Genomic DNA, 6,513 nt, shown 5'->3' on the forward strand with positions numbered 1-6,513 from the left:
ACTATAAAAGTTGATTAAGCAACGTTTATGTAATGAAATAGACCAGAAATAAAATAATAAACAAAAGTAAAAATAATGAATAAAAATAAGAAAGAATAGGAAATTAAAACAATATAAGAAAAACAAAAACAACAAAAATTGGAGGACGCTTAAGCTTCGTCTTTGACTGGGTCGTGACAGCCTGTTGCAGCGTTGCCAAGGGCTCACCGGAACGCCATCGCCCGTTCGGCGCGACGCCTTGCTCGTTGGACAATTTAAGGAGAGGAAATGACGGCTGTCTCACAGATCTCGGTGGACACCCGAACTCCGCCATAAGGAAAGGAAATGACACCTGTCTCACGTATCACGGTGGACACCGGCCGAACCGCGCAGTAAAAGGAGGAACATTTCCCACACGCAGTGCCGACAACTACAACTACCCCGACTACTACTACGACGCTGACGACTGTTCGACCGAACGAGCTGGATACGCTGTCGCGTAAAGAAACAAAAAATTACAAAAAAACAATGAAAAATGAACGGAGTGTGGCGACAGAGAGAGGTTTTCGCATTTGCGCTCTTAAACAAACGAGTGCAATCATCTCCTTTTTTTATTTTAGGGCCGCAGAAAACGGCGGTTATTCTGTATTCCGATGACTGCCCAGAACACTTTCTGTTCCGCTGCCGCTTAATTCGGCTTGCGGGAACAAGATAGGCCAGGTTAGGCTGAGTTCCTGGTGAGTCGTCTTCATCCTCACGTATTGGCACATGCCCACACAGCGGTGGCCAGTCGTTTTTCTTCGTTCCATCAGTAAACTCCTTCCAAGTTGTCAACACAGCCAGGTGAGAATAGGAATTCAGTTTTTTAATGCGAAAGCATTACTTGGCTATGTTCGCCGTTACGTGTCCGCAGAGAGTGGACCCAAACATGTCAGCAGCCCTCGCGTCGTTAGTGGGAGAGCTAGGAGTAAAAGAATGAGAGTATGTGATAGAGGATAATAAAATGTCGCTGCGTGTCAAAATTGGTTGCTGTGGAATAATTAGTTAATTAGAGGCGAAAAAGTTGATTAGCCGTCGATGTAGTGGGTGGTCGTCAAAACAGTCGCTAACGTCTAAATTGTGGAAAAAATACACAACCAAGCCGGAGAAGGTTTCAAATAGAATAAAATGTGAATAATTAACGTTAGTTAATCAAACAAAAAGCTTTGGTTGCTGTGGAGTATTTAGAAGCGAGTAAAACCGCGGACGTCGATGTAGTGGGAGAACAGATGAGATTGGGGCGAGTTGGTAAGCATTCATGGCGGTTGAACAGCGCATCAAAGGCGGGACAAAGGCAAGACAAGCGCTTGCCTTGCCTTGTCCCGCCTTTGTTGCGCTGTTCACCCACTAGCGGAAGAACGTCAAAACAACCTGGGACGTCGAAAGAGTATACAACAAAAAAAATCGTGAGAAAAAGTCGTAAAACTTTAATGAATGGCGTAAAACACATTGGAAAAGTGACAACTCAAAAATTCATCACAAACCATTAATCAATGAAATGTGCACAAAAAGGAGTGATACAAGGACTACAAATACGATGGCGGTGAATCAACGTGGTTGTCACGGTAACGCGTGACGCCATGTCGTCTCTTTGAAATGCGGTAAACGTAACGTCAGAGGAGAGGGCGACGGCGCGATGGAGTAAGAGGTCCCTAGTGAAGCGAAGAGAGGGGACGAGTGTAGAAGAGGCGTCAATGCTTGCGCATTCCCCCAACGCCGCAGGGGTCTCTAATGTTTATTTTACGCAAATAAAAAGCACAAATATACAAATTAAGGTACTTTTGCACTTTTTATGCAATAAATTTTTTTGGAGTATTCATTACTTTATAAAAGTTTCTCAAGAAATAGAGGATTCGATATCAATATTTTCGGATCTAATTGGACGTAAGTTGTATAAAGAAAAATTCTGAAGTTTTAAATAACTTCTTTTTTGCAGGATATTTAGCCTTAAATTGCATTACGAAATTTTCTGAAAAAAATATAAAAAGGGGCAATTTCGCTTACGATTATTGACTGCGATTGAATTAAGGAAAGTTATTTAAAACAACTGGTCGCTTAAGGAAGAAAACTTCTAAATTAGTTCATCTCCGCCCTACCTCGCCGTTGATCGTCGCTCGCCCTTCGCTGAAATGTTTGCTGCCGGCAGCGGCAAGGAGTCATACCTACTTGGATATCCTGGAACCTCCGAGGAGAGTGGTCGCGTTTCTCCGTGCTACCGCTGAAACTTCTTCCAATCTCGGCGGCAATCGCATCCCAGCATCCGGCCTGAGCGTTCGCGCGCGCGCCGTTTCCTGGATTACAAGCGCGCTGCGCCAACGACTCCTCTTCCTGTGTCCGCTCTCGCTCGCGGTCGAGCCCGCGTGAACACACCACCATGGAGGTGCAGGTGCAGGGAGAGATTCTTCACCCCCGCGACTACGACCCAAGGGACTGGACTCACATCCTTAGTGTGCCTGCCCGCTCCCGGGACCGGTGTACGTCAACAAGCCAGGAAACCGCAGCGTCTGAGAGCGGTGCCGCCATCTCACCTACTGCAGGCCCTGACAAGTCGCACCTGCAAGCGACGCGCGCAGCTACGCAGCGTTCGCGGCAGCAGCCGCCGCTCCCGTCTGCTGACTACAAGATCATCTTCAGGTCTCGAGGCGGGCTGCAGCTGAACCTGCTTCCACCCCGACTACTACGGGAAACCATCCTCCGAGCGGCGTCCCAGCTTCAAGAATCAACGCGTACCCAAATCAGGGTTCACCCAGTCAACAACACGTGCACAGTAAGCACGCCCCTACAAGCTGACGCACTCGCGCTGGTTCGCATAACCCAAATCCAACACCAAGCAAAGGACTTCGCAGTCGCAGCTTATATAGCGCCACCGGACGGAGCGGTACGCGGAGTAATCTCCAATGCATACTGGAACGAGACCCCGACAGCTCTTCTCCGCGACCTCATCACCAGCAACCCGGAAGCCCCCATCGTGGACGCCCGCCGAATGGGGGCCACGCGTTCCATTCTAGTCACCTTTCGTGCTGGACCTGTGCCACGCGCCATTCTTTAAGGAGGAGCCCTCCACAGCTGTACACCGTACCGAGGGCATATAGACGCCTGCACGAACTGCCGCGTCCCAGGCCACCGGGCGGATGTGTGTCCACCCAAGATCTCATAAATGGCTCCGCTGCGGGAAATCCCATCCCAAAGAAGATGTGCCATCATGTACCCCCAGCTGCATTCTCTGCGGGGGCCCACATATGACCGGAAGTGGGAACTGAAAAGCACGCGGCCGTAAACTAGCGTCCCCGAGGAACGCACTCTCTCCTCCGTCTAAATAGCGGCTGTCTCGCCGTAATCAACAAAGCACAACAAACGGACGCAGCTCGACGGCTTCCCGGTCAAGTTCCAGAAACCGACAGAACAGCAGCAAAAACGCCTCACGTCTCACTTGGGCAGACCGCGTTCCCGGCAACGCCACCCGTCATCCCCCGCCACCGCAGTTCTCCCAAGAAGATACGAGAGACCAGGAACTCCGGGCCTTGCGCGACGAGGTAAGCCGTCTCTCCTCCCTTTTAAGCAGCCCCACCCCTTCTCTGCCTACTCAACCCGCACCCCCTCTCGTTAACCCGACATCCTCATCCACAGACACTTCGAGCACCCCTCCTGCAAAGAAGCAGCGCACCTCAGACGCCACACCGCCTCCCATACCCCTAGAAATGGACGCTTAATTCGCTGCACTGGATGCCAAATTTGACCACAAACTAAAAGAGCTAGACGCCCGCCTTGAGGCCATATTCAATCACCTTGCCGCCGCCCTCATCGAAAAACTTGAGCAGCGCATGGACGCTATGCTTACCAAGATGATGGAGCTCATGGGACATAACCTTACCCATCGCTTCACCCAAATTCAGACCACCTGCAAGCACAAACCCCCTTTGCTGAACACATACCAATTGACACCCGTCTCACTCCCCTCCTCAACCCGCCGACTCTCCAATATGGCGGGACGGAACACTAATTCTCTTCCTAATTTAACTTGGAACTGCCGCTGTTTCCGGGCCAAGCGCGCACCTCTGCAACTTCTCCTTCCCACCCTCACGCCCACTCCCCATTTACTTCTTCTCCAGGAGAATGCACACCGGGCAACCCTCTCCAGCTACACATCTACACACTCAGACACCACTAGCAAACCCAGGGCGTCCACACTCATCCACCGCAGCCTCACCTATAAAACTCATCACATCACATCTGAGACACCCTGCGTGATCACTGAACTTATACATAACACACATACACTTCCTTCAATCTTTATAGCAAATATATACCACCCCCCGTCCCAGCCGATGGGCTCGTTAGAATCACTTCTGCGAGAGATACACCACCTAGCAGGGAAACATCCTCTATTAATGGGTGGGGACTTCAACAGTCAGCATACTGACTGGGGATACACAACCACGACACATCGAGGTCGCAGGCTGTGGCTGCTCCTGCAGAACCTCCAGTTCACTGTTCACAACACGTTTCAGATGCCCACGCGGATCGGCAACAGTGTCAGCATGGACACCAGTCCGAACCTGGCGCTGAGCCGCTACATCTGCGGTGTTACCTGGAACAGAACTCAAACATACATTGGGCAGTGATCATTACGTTATACAAATCACTGTCCCGTACAAACGACCCCGTCACTCCTATACAACATATAAACTGGTTAACTGGGACGCACTTTGCGCTGCACGCACCGCCCACCCAGACACTCCTATCACAGACATCGACGCCTGGGTGCAATTACTCAAGCATGGCGTTCACCACAACACGCAACACATTGAAACAACCACCGAAACCCCTACCCTGGACACACACCTAGCCCACCTCTGGGAGGCTTATCACAGCCTCCTGGAACGCTGTAAAGGCAATAAATATAACAAGACACTTAAAAAGCGGCTGGCCGCGCTGCAGACAAAAATCCAACAATACTCGGAGTAGCTCTGCCGATCCAACTGGGGACAGATATGTGACGGCATCGCCGGAAACCTGTCCAGCAAACGAGCATGGCAACTCCTCCGACACCTAATCGACCCCCCAAACACCAAATCATCAACACAACACCACGTGACACGCCTCACACACCAACATATTGACGATCCCGAGGCCCTCATAAACACACTTCAGAACACATACACCTCTCCGGGTGCCCCCACACCTCTACCCACCTACACAGGACCAGCCAATCCAACACTCAACACAGACATCACTGAGACGGAAGTCAGAGCGGCCCTCCTGACTCTCCGAACCAACTCCGCATCTGGTGCAGACCAAATCGCAAACTCCATGCTTCGTAATCTGGACGACCAATCAATCACCCAAATTGCGCAATACTTCAACCAGTGCTGGAGGGAGGGTATCCTCCCGCAGTCCTGGCGCCACGCGAAGGTAATATTCATACCCAAACCCAACAAAACACACTTCAAAACCTTCGCCCGATTTCGCTAACCTCATGCCTCGGAAAGCTCTTCGAGCATGTTGTGTTAGCAAGACTCAAAACGCACATGGCGGACAACAATCTATACCAGCGTAGCATGGTGGGATTCCGCTCCCATCTATCCGCACAGGACGCCATGCTGCAACTCACACATGACATTTTCGACCCGCTTCTGTCTGGTCACACCAAGGCAGTCTTAGTTTTCGATCTCTCCAAAGCTTTTGATCGCATCGAACATCAGGCGATCATGACTGCCCTATCTCCATTGAAAGTGGGTGCGCGCAAATACGCCTACATGCAAGCATTCCTCAGTGAGCGCACGGCTGAGATACATTTTGGACCTCTCTCTTCCCCCTCCTACACGCTTCAGAGTATCGAAACCCCTCAAGGGTCCGTCCTCTCCCCCTTCCTCTTTAACATCAACCTCATCCCCCTCGCCCGGAAATTGGCAACTATCGCCCACCTTAAGCTCACTCTTTATGCTGACGACATCACACTGTGGGCAACCCACAGCAGTGACGGCGACATAGAGAACACCTTACAGGAATCATCCACCCTCACCCAAACTTATGCACAGAACATCAGACTGTCTTGTTCCCCTGAGAATTCCGAACTGCTCCTCATCCGGCCAAAGAACCAACGCTCCCCCCGCTCCCCCATTGCCATCGAACTGAATGGGGACCCGGTACCGAAGGTTGACACCCTCCGCGTAATGGGCCTGCATATCCAGAACGATAGCAAAAATACCACCACCCTCAAGAAACTCAAGCAGGTAGCAGGCGCGATATCGCATCTCATCCACAGAGTTTCGGGCCATCACAGAGGCATGAAGGAGAGCGACCTCTGTCGCCTCATTCATGCCTTTGTCCTCAGCCGTGTGCTCTACAGTACCCCATACCTAGAACTATCCAAACACGACATAAATACTTTGGATGCCTTGATCCGCAAGGCATTCAAAGTCGCACTTCATCTTCCCCTCAACACCCCCACAGACAGATTACTATGCCTGGGCCTCCACAACACGATCGGGGAAC

This window comes from Amblyomma americanum, chromosome 7 (assembly GCF_052857255.1).
Source record: "Amblyomma americanum isolate KBUSLIRL-KWMA chromosome 7, ASM5285725v1, whole genome shotgun sequence".
NCBI lineage: Eukaryota > Metazoa > Arthropoda > Arachnida > Ixodida > Ixodidae > Amblyomma > Amblyomma americanum.